At 41.0% G+C, this 14,806-nt stretch overlaps 1 protein-coding gene across 6 annotated transcripts in view; it reads right to left on the bottom strand.

Moving 5' to 3' along the window:
• MECOM (MDS1 and EVI1 complex locus) overlaps nucleotides 1-14,806 on the bottom strand; it is a 333,501-nt gene that overhangs the window by 168,131 nt on the left and 150,564 nt on the right. The gene's annotated exons all lie outside the window — the stretch shown is intronic.

Below are 14,806 nucleotides of genomic sequence, written 5' to 3'. Positions count from 1 at the left end.
AAGACAGAGAAGCAACTTTACCTCTAAACCCAACCCATGCTTGTACAGGAACCAGCAGGGAGGATTTTAATCAGGCCTTGCTGGCTCCGAGAAATCACCTACGGCCGGCACAAAACTGCTGCAGGAAGAGAGGCTGGGAGGAGGCAGAGCTTTAGGGCTATTTCATTCGACTTGCTAGAGACTTGTTTCTTGTAATATCTCATTTAAAGAGTCAAGCAGTTTTTACCTACTGAGAAAATAGCCTGTAACAGCCTTTAAAATTCTTGCAGCTGGCCAGGTTTGGTATTCCAGGGTAAAAGCCTCTTACCACTAAGGGATCTGCAATGCTTTCACTCAGTGATGCAGAAAATGTTCTTGTATTCAAAATATAATGCTGAAGATATTTTTAGCAACAATATCTTCATCTCAGTGAAGTTAATATTCAGAATTGGCTACCACTGAAGAATTTCAGTTCAGCAGAAAGCAAATACTTCATTAGGGAAATGTTAAACCCAGTGAGGGATCTTATATTGAGTTTAACTGATGATATAAAAAACAAAACTACTAAGTGGGAAAGAAAATCCCGTATTTATACTGAAAACAGACCTCATCAAACAATGAAACATTTCTGGCTATTTCTCCTCTGGATTCCTCTTTTTTCTAAATATGTTTTTCATGCTGTATCTGTGCAGTTCACTGTAATCTACCTAATTTGTTCCCATGCTCTTTCTGGGCTGTCTTTCCTCTCTGACCATCTAGAGAACTTCACACATTGTCAACCTATCATAGGTGAAAGCTTTTGAAGATCTACTACTTTTCTCTGAGCCTAATAAGGTCAGCGACCTTTCAAGCTCTACTATTTCCTTTTCTATCATTAGCCTGATACAGGCATCAGCTACCTCTCAATTTTCTTCATCTCTTCAATGCCTCACTTCTTCCCTTGGACACTGTCTAATTAGGAACTTCATTTCCTCTTCCCTGATGGAGTTCTTGATAATAGAGAGATCCTATTCACCCCTGAATCACAGAGCAGCACTATGATTTCCTGCTCAGGGGTGTCTTCAGGTATGTTAATTCATTTTCACGGTGGCAGCTCTGCCACAAAACCACAATAGAGTAACAGCTTATTGCTCCCGTAGGAGATCCACTGGTGGGGAACAGTCCTGCCCAAACTCCATCAGGTTGACTCTGAGTGAAGGGGGACTGACTGCATCAGTCCAAATAACAGTCATGGAAGTAGCCAAGGATGAGGCTTTGATGCCCTGCCAAGCTAAGTTTGCTTTGAAATAATTTCTGAGCCACCACCAACTTCTCTGCAGAAAAGACACCAGGCTCTGGGGAGACTTTGTCACCTCCCTGTTCTCCAGGCCCAAGTGCCACAGGCATGATCTGTCCACTTTTCCTACACATAAACAAGTGAGAACCTCAGTCACACATAGGGGAAAAAGAGTCTGGGAGAGACAATTTTTTTTTCAGGACAGATTTTTTTTTAAGTAATTCCAAAAAGTGCTCATTTTTTGCATGAGCAACCGTGGGCAAGGGAAATGCATTCCCTGGGAAAATCTTCATGCTAATTTAAAAACAAAATGCTGTTCAAGTAAATTTCCTTTTATCTGTTGCTACACTACTTGGGAAATTTATTATTTGCTCAATTTCTTTACCACTTTTAGTGCATTTTTTTCTTTTTGCAGTCACTGGCTACTGTGCCACAAGCTGTGCCCTTCCTCCCCAGTGAGGAGATGTGCCAGGGCTGCCCTGCCATCTTTAAGGTGCTGAGAAATTTCTAGTAGGAGACCTATAATTCATCTATGCCATCTCTGTTGGCTTGCACAACAAGTGCTGGGAGCAGAGCTGTGTTGGGATTGCTGGCCTTGCTTCAGGAAGATATTTGGCAGCTTCTATCAGGTCTGCCTGGGAAATTTGGACTCTTTCTGCTCAGTCTCTGATGGGAGAGGTGCCAGGGCTGCCCCGAGGGTGCAGAGCTGGCAGAGATACGGATGAAGCCCAGGGCAGATGCCCCACAACCCCTGCCCTGAGACAAGGTGCAAAGAGACAGGAGGTATCACTGGAAATTCCCTATCCCTCCCTTCACCAGTGCCTCTTTTCTGAGTGTTTCTGTACTTGGTGGTAAACACAAATACATCTATTAAAAAAAAACAAAACAGCAAAGCCTGCAGTCTGCTGGTCTTGTGTCAGGGACAGTTCTGAGGCCAAACTGTGCAATATTGGGGCAGAAACACAAGTTTCCACTACCCTTTCACTCATCCTCTTTTGGTCTTTCTCAATCAGTTCTCTGACGTAACCCAGCATAAGACCCGAAGTCTCCAGCAGAAAGCATCACCTACTGCTGTGAGGACAGCCCCTCCACAGCAGGAGGAAAGGGCTGCCCTGGGGATCAGGCACTGGAGTGAGATTGAGACACCCACAGTTCCCACTTCTCCTGCCTGAGGATTTCCTGGGCTCCCAGTGCTGGGCAGACTCCTCACACCCAGAGTCCCCTCATGCCCTGGCAAAAGGCTTGCTCAAGACCAGCACTGGCACATGCAGAGGGGATTTGTTATTTTAGTAATGTATTTCCCTTTGTTTTCATTAGCTTTTTGAAAACCTCAAAAATTTAGAGGCAAGACTCCCCTGAAATACCTCACAGGCATCACAGCATTAATTTCCCTCTTGCATACCTGTGTCTCAAAATGACCACATTCCTACCTAAACTTTAAAATTGATCTACAAAGTTCCTTAGGAATCTTTTGCTACTGAACTAAAGCTTTCCCTTCCCCTCTGTCAAAACAGAAACAACTTCAAGAGCGAGTGGTGCATCTGCAGACAGTGCGTGCTCCTGTGTTCGTGCATTTTCCCTTCCTTTCTTAAGCCAGGGTTTGAGATTTCAGTTATTCTGCAAACAAGACCCAAGAGAGACACAATTAGACTCCCCTGGAGACTGACCCCTCATAGTGCCCACCTGTAGCCGGACCCAGATAGCATCCCAGTGCAATGAATTAGCACTCTAAGCTGATTAGAGCAGCTCTGCACAACTCTATTTTATTGACACAATGAAGAGAGGACAGAAAAGGGTCTGAAATGAGAAAATCATTTCCATGCTGACTGAATTAAAAGAACAAAAGAGCTCCTTGCAGTTGCAGCATTCAATTTGTCGGAAAAAAAGGAAGCCACTTAATGGATCACAATAGATCTGAGCAGACAGATGAAATTTAAAACTTCGGCATGAGTGCGATTACCAGCTAAACATATTCTCAATCATTTCCTCCATATGCATAATTTAGGTGGTTTGTTTACTTCGGGGCTTGGTTTTTCCTTTGCAAAATACACCGTGTGAGATGTTATCTCCAAAGTGTCTTTGCATCCCATTTTTCTAAAGCTGGGGGGTGGTTGTGTCGGCTGGTAATTCGTTTTGTTGTAACACAAATTGCACTAAATTGTGGCTGGCTACGTTTCCCCTTCTCCCCTGTTTCTAGGAGTAAATTAATATTTTCAGTGTATGGAAACAAATAATGCAAGATCATCTTATTCCAAAGGAGACCTAAATTGATTATAAATCACATGCATTAGTCTGCTCTGCTTCGAGGAGAGCAGACATACAGCAACTCGTATTCTGGCAAAATATATTAGTTTGTGCCACTATAAACAGACTTCTCATTAAATTTAGGCTTAAGCTAACAATAATAAGACAAGAATACAGACTACTAAGGGGTTCCTGGGAGTGATATATATATAATTACTTACAAAACAGATATGCAATTTACTTTAGCATTTTTATATCAAAATCTACTCACCTGTATAAGGAAATACACCTTTAAAATAAAGCTGTGAAATAAATTGAAAACGTCAATATTTTATACTCTCTGTCTTCTAATTATTTAAAAGCTTGACTCTGACTCAGTCCTAATTCAAAAGTGAAAATCAATTGCATGTGTAAAAATATTTGAGTTTCCCCATATATATTTATATTTTCTACATAATGAAGTATTAAAAGAGGCAAACAGCAAGCACAGTCCTGGAATTGCATTTGGATATAAATAATTTCACTTTCCTTCACAAATTCGTTGAAAATTAAATATTTTGGACTATGCAGAATGGGGCCCTTCTTTTTCTACTCAAAATTTTAAAACCTTGTATCTTGTTACAATATTTACAAATCAAGTGTCTCCTGCAGATCCAAAATTCAAAACAAGAGTAATTTTCTGAACCTCGTTATGACTTTAGAGCATCTGAATTCGTATAATTTGCATCAATTTGCGCTGACACATTTTTATTTTCTGAGCATATTTTAATCAGTTAACTTTTCATTCCTTTTTACCATTCAGTTTGCAAATTCACCAGCTTGTTTGCATCTAATCTTGAGGTTTAAAAAAAAAAACAAAAAAGCCAGTGAAAGAATGATAATTGCTTATAACTCCCCTATTTTGAAGCTGATACCCTGCTAAAGAGAAAGCCAAGCTGAGGACTGGTAGGGTTCACTTCTGCTGGCTGCTATTACTGATTTGACTAAGCATTTCACAGGGGTAAATGCCCAAATCAGTCGGGGAATGACTGACACAGTATGACATGTGGTTAACAGCCTTACCATGCATGTGCTTTGCCTTCAGAAACCTTACTGATGCCAACGCAACCTTCCAAATATTTCAGATAATAATTTTCCCCTCCTCTTAAAGAAACTTTTACAGCCACGTCTGAACCATTCAAAGGATTCCCGACTGGAAAGGTTACTGTAACCAGGATCTTTTTTTACCCCGATTGAGCTAAGAGTTTTAAATATATATATATAAAAGCCGTGTATAAAGCTTTGGGATATTTTAGCAAACTCAACGTAGTGTAACTTTGCTGACAGCTTGTCACATTTCACTGACTGTCTGTCTGGGATCCTGCGATAACATCTGCATTCACTCAGGGCGAGAGCTTACCCTAAGACAAAAAAGTGGGTCCTGCCACATAATGCTCCATCATTCTGTCAGTTCTGACATGGCATCTGAATTTTTTTGAATCACTAAACACTTTTGGGACTCTGGTCCTTATTATCTTTCCTTAGTTTCTATACTCACTCAGCAATGCTGAAAAATGTAAAATGTGCAAACAAGGTAGTGGACGGCTCGGGCTTTTTGTCGTCTAATCCTCGGCCCCTCATTCATGCTCACTGTTAATCTCTTAAGACATTATAAAACTGTTAGACAAAGAAATGTGAATACCTCTGCTTCTCAGCAGAATGGGAGGAAACCAAGGAAAATCTGGATCATGCTAAGCTTTTCTTTTCACCACAAAAATGGTAACTTAAACCTGTTGCATCAAATTATTTAGAATTCCCAACACTAAGGCTTTTTTTTCTCCCCTTCTTCAGCATTAGAGAGTGAGCCTGGCAATATCACAGGAGGAGAAATGCTACTACCAGATTATCCAAACACATCAAATGCATCTGTCACGTACAAAGCCCATTCGAATATGGGCAAATTGGGGTTTAATCCTTCTGCTGTTTCATGCTCAGCCTGGCATGCAGCTCCTCATCCTGCCAGGGCTGCTCGAGACATTTTGGGGGATTCCAGTGCTGTGGAAGGACCAGGGGCTCAGTGGTGTTGGGTTTGATGGGGGGATCCCAGACGGGATGAAGATTCCTGGCTGGGTGGGACCAGGGCCCCACTCCACATTAATCCAGCTCTGTTTGGATCCCTCTGCTATTTCAGGTCATCATTTCACTCCTCCTGACTCCCACTGCTGCGGGGGCATTAGCATGGGGACAAAAGCTGCTCAAGCACCTATTCTAAACCCATACAAACTCAAATCCACTAAAAAATCATACCCAAAATGATACTGTTGCAATCAGCTAAATTTTATTCAGGAATACTGGGGCTGAAAACTGGAATTTTCATCTTATACTTGCCCATTGTTGCCATGGGTGGTGGGCACAGATAGTCCAGTCTTAATAACGCTCCAGAAGCACAGAAGTATTTGAATGCAAATGTCAAACACGTCACCCTTTCCAAGACAAATCCCTTCTTTACACACACAGCAGCTTCTATTAAAGTCATAATTTTCAAATAATTATTTGAACTATTGTGAAATCAAAACATCATTATTTCAGCCTAAACCACATTATATTCAGCTTTGCTTGTGTCAGTGGGAGAGAACACGCTTTGAGGACAGAAGTTGAGACGTTGCCTTTTTGCAACAATACCAGCCATCGAATTGGGGGCATGATTTGAGAAAATCAACTTTTGAAAGGAAATAACGGGGCCATGTACTGATAAGGATTGAGCTGCTGTGGCAATGCTGAAAGAGGTGATTTGTCAGAGGGGAGAGTCTGGGGGAAGGTATGAGCAGGCTGTGTCTCCAAGAGCAGGGAAGCCCTGAGCCCAAATGAACTCAGAGACGCTGAAATGTTGACACGAGGAGAGCTGAGAAAGGAAAGGGTGCAGCAGAAAACTAAAATATATGCAGGCACCAAAAGGCAATCAGAGCCTGGCTAGCAAATTCTGTACAGAGCCAATGCCAGAGGCAGAGATGACTCTTATGGAACCAACCTGATGGAAACTAAAGCGAGGATGATGAGGGCCAGTTATAAAGGCCAGAGATGGATGGGACCTACTGGAAAATGCTAGGAAGGAGGAAGTTACAAAGGTCTTCATAAGGCTTAACAAAGATCCCAGCTGGCTGAGAGGTTTTGGGATGATGTGGAGAACAGCAGTACTAGTTATGAGAGGAGAACAGTGACGAAAGAAGAAAAGAGAAGTGCAGTGTCTGGGGTCAGCAGGTGGATGGAAATGCATTCTGAGACCACAGGTCTTCAGATAAGAAAAAGGCCTCTTCACATAATCTCTGCTGAGGGAACATGGTAAGATACTGTTCTCTGCCCAAAAGAGAGGGTGTATTTCAAAGGGCATGGCAAGGCCCTGCTGCTCTCCCTGGGCATAAGCACCACCTTCCTGTGCAAAGAGGGTTGGTAGGATTGTTTCTGAATTTAGCATTAAACGTAGACAGAAAAATAAGTTTCCCTCCTTGTTAACTACTCATTTGGGTGCCTATACACATAGATATTTTACAGTTAGATGTCAAGACTAGCAAGAAAAAAAAAATCACATTTTCCATGTTCACGTGCAAATTTTGGCTTATTCAAAGGTTATCACCAAATGACTACTTAAAATTTGGCTTTACAAAATGTTTTCTTCAAATACAGTAATCCTTAAGCTTTCTCACCCCCAGACTTCCATTTTTCCCCTCCAGGAGAGTTTCACATTTTTTGCACAAAGCCAACATTACTGCCATGGTTTTGAAATAGCTGCTGCTGTAACCAACAGAAAAACCGTGACCACAAATCTCTTAGAAAACATTAATATTCAGATTTATTTTTTTATAAAATACACACATAGCCAATAGCTACACTTTCCAAAAGCCCATTTTGCCACATGAGGCCATTTCAAGAAGATAGGAAGGCACTGGAGGTTCCTCCTGGAAATCCTGAGCAGCTCCACACCAGGTCTCCAACACAGCATGTCAAAAGCCAGCTCGGTGCGTGTTGCCAATACACTTCATCAAGTTAAGACTAAGAACAACACTTTGGGAAACCCACTATACACAAGAGCCCCCTAACACCATAGGCTTCACCTGATGAAATGTTATGCTTTTTGTGGGATCTTTTACATCTTTCCACACTAAACCTGAGGTCTGGACTTTAAAAGGAAGGGCTACTTAACTTTTGTATTTTTTTCCAAATTAATGAGTATTGTATGTGCCAAAGTTAGCACGATCACATAAAATCAGGCTGGATTATGACAACCTCTGTCCTCACTCCTGCATGTGCCACCTACCATTCAGCCAGGAAACATGAGGGTTGTCACGACAATAAAACTCCATACTAATACTCTCTAGGGTAGAAATACCCTATTAGCCAATTACTGTTTTCTTTTTTTACTTCCAAATGAGTGTATTTTTGTGCCATTCTGATGAACGTGTCCCAGTCTGCAGGCTCTAGGCAAGCAAGATCTGGACTTTTTCTTTTTTTTTTTTTTTTTTTTTTAGTTTTGTGATGTCTTTATTAGACCAAATGCCCAGATTGATTGCAATGGTATTGTTAAACCACGTGGTGCTTTAAATGCCAAACCTCAGCGCTGTGTCCTCTGAAGTGCATGTGTTCATTGGGTTAATAAGCATTTTGCTGTACACCAACTCCTGTCTTCATTTGCTTCTGTTTAATGATGGCCATCTCCTCCTGCCCACATGTATTCTCATCTCTCCACTGCTTGTTGAGCCATCAAGACACACCTTTGTTTCATTTAGTATGCAATTTTCACCTCTGACCCAAGAAACTAGTCTTAGGCTTCCTGAACTTTATTGCCTGTTAATAGACTGCTGGCTCTCCTTTCAGCAGTCATAGAAATGGTGGAGAGACATTTAATTGAAAAGAGGGACAAAGCTACAGCCTGAAAGGCAAAGTCAGTAGGGCTTAAACAAAAAAAAAATCCAGCAATAATATGTTTGAGGAGGTTTGGATATTCTTTACAAGTTCGTGCCTCTTTACACAAATAAGAAAGACATCATTGATTTAATTATCTTCCCAGGGAACAATGGTGTAATACTCTGAATGGTGCTAAATGATTGATCTGGTAATTCATCTTCTGCTAACAGCTATCTATGCATTTTGTTTCTCTCCAGTCCTCAGAGCGATGACATTAGCAGCAATGTCACGGAGCAGTGCTGGGCTTTCATAAAACACCCACAGATGCTCTTTCCTGCCAGTGTTTAGGGACACATGGTTATAATTTTGTCTGTATTTCTTTGTCATAGATTACTTTTAACTACATCTGTTCAATTAAAATAAAAAAGAAAGACACAGCTAGAGCCCATCAGCTTTATATCAGAAGTAGCCTTTTAATGAAATAGGGAGATTTAATTTTGTAAGTGTTCTGATGAGTGTGAGATACCCTTCTGCTTTTTCAGAAGTTCTGTTTGGTGAATAGTTAGGAAAGGACATTATTACAGCATAAGGATATTATTGTACGTGGAAAGGCATTATTAAAAGTGATTTATTGTCCTGTGTTAGGAAACTTATAGGAAAAGTCTGATAATATATTAAACTTGTTTATTATGGACTTCATATAATTTTTGAGTAATGCCGCTTTTTCTTTTGACAAGAGCAATAAACTCTGCTGGTAGAGACATACGTTGATTATCCCAAGTCAACTGTGTTGCTTAAAGAAACATGCCCAAACAATCAGCTCCTGACAGCTGCATCTCTTGTTATTTACAATAGCCATCACAGTAATAACTCACCATTTCTATATTAATAAGGCAGTGAAATTTATTATGATGGTATTGAAAAGTTATTAAGTACTGCATCCCAAGTGACAAAGTACCACAGCACTGTCACTATCCAAAAGCAGTTGCCCATCCATCACAAAGCTTTCCAGATGGTCCTGCATCTTTATCGCTCCCAGGTTGGTGACATCACCTGTTCACCCTCTCAAAATTGATGATGAAAGCAAACAGATCTATCTTACTTACATTTACCAAATCAATTTAATTTTACAGGCTGTGGCTTAGTGACATATTGACTGTTTTCCTTAATGGCATCTACTGTACTTAATGCAAAGAACTCATCTTTGAATCCTGGCTTGCATAATGTGGCATTCCATAATAAATTTTTATAACATTTTTATTTAATGGGAAGAATTATGATTGTTTGTCAGTTCTATTAGATGCAATTATTATTCTCTTCAGTTTAATATTTTTTATTTTTCTTTCTGCTGTTGTCTTTCTTAATGCCTAAATTCAATTTACCAGTTTTTGGCTTTTAAAGTGACATTTGACTTATCTCAATTATTTTTCTTCATATTTTGATAATCTCACAAATCTGTTAATTCTATTACCTGCTTGGACAGAGTGTTACTGAACTCAAATAAAATCTACCTTTGAAGCATTTAAATAAATAACCACTTTGTTTTGAAGAGAAATACAACATCCCCTCAGTTCTGCTCTGAAGAAGGTAACAAAACTTTCTTCTCCCTTTCCTGTTTCTAAGTCCACTTGACCCTTGTGGTTTCACTCTGCTTCCCTCAGGAGTTAATGCTCCCTCTGATTAAATTAAAACCTCGGTGGCTTTGTGGGGAATACACACACAGACCTACAGAGCAGATTCTGTAGCTTTAGACTGTGCCATGAAATGTGCCATTTCCTGCCCTCGAGGTCAAGGACACTCAGGAGCATCCACTATGGGTGGAGAAACAGTGAATTCTACACAAACCATTCCAGGTTTAATCGAGACAAAAGGTTTTGTCAGACTGCACAGCTGTGCCACACCAACATCTGCTCAGTCTCCTGCAAAACCCTCTTCCTGGAGCTGATGCCACATTGGGTCTGCTCAGCGACTGATCAGCACCATGAGCAGGAGCCCCAGGGCTGCAGCTGCCTCAGGACAGAGGGCTGGCGACCACTACAACCTCTCAGCTACCTCGTGTGATACCGTTTTGAATGTTTTCTGAGAACAGCTCCCCTGAAAAACTGAAGAGGGAGCTTTGCAGGTCTTGTTTGTGCTCCCCTTCCAGTGAGCAGCAGCTTTACCTGAGCAAAGGATGGTTGGGACTTGGTCCAAAAAAACAGAGCATCAAATCCCACCAGCCCCAGGATGCAAGGCTGCTTAATCACGTTAACCAAAGAACTAGGAGAAATGAAGAGTGGAAGTAAGGAATAGCAGAGGAAAGACAACAGTGGGCTAATGCTGCATAGTCCCCCTGTCCTAACCCTTTCCATCCACATTGATTGGGAACGACCCAAAGGACCAACAGCTCCCCTTTGCTGTCAATATATTTAATTCAAACTGAATGACAAGTCCACCTGCTCATATCTTGCTATTCAAGGACCCGATGTTTGCTCATTTGCAATGATAAACTGTTCTCCATGCAGGGAGAGAGCTGGTGATAACAGGAGAGAGCTGGATGGGCTGCACAGCTGACATGGACTCAGAGCAACACTGCTCACAAAACATCTGTCTGCCCTTCTACAGGACTCCTCCTGATGCTGCTGCAGCGTCTGACTCAGTCACAGCCTCACCACAAGACCCAGATGCAAACAGAAGAAGAATTCAGGCTGGTAACACTCACAGCACCACAAGCACTGTCCTTTTTGTACACAGCTTTGGAGGGGCCGCCTCGAGCACCCTCGTGCACACTCACCCCAGGCAAGATACACGGTATGAACTCCATCGTGTGTGCACTGAACACTGTGTCCCTAACTGAGAGCTTAACACAGCAGCTAAGCACGTGCTTAACTCAAACACCTGGGTAATCCTGTTGATGATAAGCCCGTGCCTAAGTGCTTTATTGGATCTCAGCCAGAGTGCTCTATGCCTTGCAAAGCTGAGCTCCAAATGGGATAAAACATCACCTATGTGCTGAAGACAAGGTAAGGATGTCACCCCCACCTGCAGCTGCCAGAAGGGGATGATCTGTTGATCTGGGGAAGAACACACTCTGCGAAACGGGATTGGTCTTGTATTGATCAAACAGCAGCCCCACCTCCCACTATAAAACAAATCATTCCTTTTTAATTCCAAGTAACAGAACAAGCCACATCCTTACTCCTGCTTTTGCTTCAACAATAATTTTATAAAAGTCCCTAGAGCATCTATAGTGCTGAAATCCATATGCAAGGAGAAAACATAGGCAAGGAATCTGTATTATACTTCCCTGCTTTCCAGCCACATGGTTGAGTGTGGAGCTGCTTTGCACATTCAAAACAATTTAAGAAAAAGCCAAGATTTGGTCTGTAAAAGTCAGGGCAGTGTGAAAGTGTCAGACAACACCAGAAAATAAAGAGGTTTTTCATTTAACAGTAGGACACACTCCATATACCAAAGAAAAATATTCAGAAGTCTTTGTTCCTTTCATTTTTCCTTTTGGAAAAAGACATTATCTGCTGCTCTCTCCCAGAGTGGTTTCACTGGCTACAAGGGAGTCGTTTGCCTCAGCACTGTCACTGTTTAATAAGAACAGCTTAACTCAAGTTTTAAGATGTGTGAATCCCACCTGAAGTTACTTAGATGATACTTTTTGCTCTGTTCTTATTTAAAAAAATAAATACAAAAATTTGCTGCTTTCAACATTGACAGATTTTTTCCAAAGGAGGACCCAAAAATAGGGGCTATCATCTATACTTAGAGAGGATTCAGCTGATAACTCCCATTGATTACAGTAGAATGTTTTGGATGCTAAGAAAACCAAGTTATTGGTTCAGGTGCTACAACTCAGATTTATGAGGACATACATTAGATTCCATCTTTAAAAGCCTATGTCTTTACATTTTGCAATTTATAATTTAATTGCCATAGAGAAAGATGGTAGATCTAGACTCCAGAATCTCAAATAAACCTTAAATTTTATTTTGAAAACTGCCAAAAGCCAAAGAGGACAGAATTAAACCTTCAAATTGCAACTATTCCAGTCCCTACTAACTAGTGGGAAGTCTGTACTCCCAAACAATTTTTAGGAAGCTGTGCAGTTTTCTCCAAGGACTCACATAAAAAATGTTAGAGGAGACATAAATAAATAGCCAAATGGCCTCCTAATTTCCATTTAGAAGTAATAGCATCAGCTCAAGCATACTCTACCAAATATGAGTTGTTTTTCAGCCTCGCTGGCATGACAGGAAAATATACTCTGATCTATAAACAGATTATATGCTGCTTTATAAAGCTCTAAAATATTTTTTACTTCTGTGACAGGTTTGATTTATAGGAGTTTATTGCTCCTGGCTTTGCCCTCCTAGTAAAGAAATAGAAGTTTGGGATAAAAAGAGCTGGGAAGAATTTGTCCTTATGAATGAGACCTTGAGTTTGAGGTAAGAACCCTGAGTTTGGATGTCTGACGCCCTCCGGAAGGTGCCGGGCGAAGGAAGGTGGGTGTGCTTTGGTGACCCAGTCAAGGGCTTGCTTTGAAATTCTCTCCCAGTTGTTTTCCATAGCAGGGCATGAACCACAATGAAATCAACTAAATTTGCTTTCCTTTGCTTTTAAAAAAAAAAAATACTGCCATCCCTTAAAAGCTTGTTTTCTTTGTTGATTAAGCAGCAGTCAATTTTCCCTTTTCAAACAACCACCAAGCAACAGCCTCCCGACCCTCTTGGATGTTCAGGCAAACACTAAAATCTCCGTGACAAACTGCAAAAAAGCTCGACCTTTCCCCTTGTCCGGTGACCCCCTGTTCGATTTGTACTTCAGCGAACCAATACCTGATTAGATAATGCTCAGCTCTAGACCCACAAAATGAGATAAAATTCAAATTTATGGCTTTTCATTTAAACTGATCTACAGCACTCCAATCATGACCCAAGCACAACTATATCACAACAAATTCTCTTTGTCCCAGAGCGTGTTTTATGGCTGAAGTGTATAAATGGACACAACAGGCACTGTTTTCTTGGACTGGCTCTGACAGAACTCTGCATTGATGCCATAGGGAGTCTTGCTACAGGGGAATGAAGTTCCTCAGCTTTCTGCAGCAAATTTTTCTTTACCATCAACTGCCCAGCTGCAAAATTTAACAGCAGCATTTCCTCCAGCTTCCACTTCTCTCTTGACCACTACAGGCTAATCCCAGTATCAACTCAGATGGATATCAGTCACAAAAAGTGGAAGTCAGAAATATCCCACAGCTGGAAATACCCAAAACTATGACAACCTTTTGAGAAGGAATAAAAATGTCCTTTCCAAAAATGCAGTTACAGTCCAAATTTGTGTGTGGCTGTAAATTCTTCCCCCCAATGTGCATGTAGGGTTTGGGTTTAAAATTGTTTGTGGAAGACTCTATACTACCCAGCAACCCTAAAAAACTACAAAAAAGAGCAAATATTTCATAGCAAAATTGATACTATAGGAAGCATAGAAATAGGCTGAGGAAAACACTCAGCTTTCCTTCCAAAACTATTTTACAATATTTATGTTAATATTTTCTCAAAAAGAGTCTGTCTTCATTATCTCAAAGCCAAACACCATTGCACATTGTACATTCAGTGTTTCACCTTAAACTCAGATAAAATGGAAAGATTGATTTTTCCAATAACTTAATCATGCTCTGTGTAGCCACAGGGGAGTGTGCTCAAGAGAACTGAGTAAGAACACAAGCATTAGCAATAGTGCAACCCCACTCTGTGTTTCCTGGAGCACTGCACATACAACGTGAAGAAATGAGTAAGACAGGACACAGCAAAATACTTTCTCTGGCCTGTGGGACCAGCAGTCAGTGTGAGCAGACTGGGACATCTTGCCTTTGGAAGCCACCAGACACAGGTGACCTCTGCAGGACCATGAACTATTGTAGGAATTATGTGTAATCAAACATAAGGGAATTATTTTCAGGATCTACATAAATACAATTCACTCATCAAAAAAACTATCATTGTGGAAAGAAATACTTTAAAACCTCTTGTATTACAAAGTCACTTAAACCCCTACCCAGTGCCATACAGACATTCTGGTTCCATCCTTCCTCCATTTGAGTTTAACAATGAAATTTCACCTTGATACCAGCAACAGCAGAATGAATTCTCATTTGTTAACTGACTTACTGGCACCTGGCTGGACAAACTCCCTGTTTCTCAAAAGTGCCCATTTAAGCAGAAAGCACCACCAGAAAAGCTTGAATTACCAAGACCACACTTAAACCTCAATAAATGATACCTTTCCCTCAGCATCCCACACTGCCTTTAGCACCACCTGAGCCCACACGCCAGTAACAGCTTCTTTTCCCCCTTTTATATCCCAAAGCACAAGCCCAAGGAAGTGGTGGGTTCCAGAGGAGTGTGATGATGAACATCTGGGCAGGAATGGGCACCA

The sequence above is a fragment of the Pithys albifrons genome, chromosome 11 (assembly GCF_047495875.1).
Source record: "Pithys albifrons albifrons isolate INPA30051 chromosome 11, PitAlb_v1, whole genome shotgun sequence".
Classification (NCBI taxonomy): domain Eukaryota; kingdom Metazoa; phylum Chordata; class Aves; order Passeriformes; family Thamnophilidae; genus Pithys; species Pithys albifrons.
Note: the sequence above shows the minus strand (reverse complement) of the source record. Positions and strands in the feature narration are given on the sequence as shown.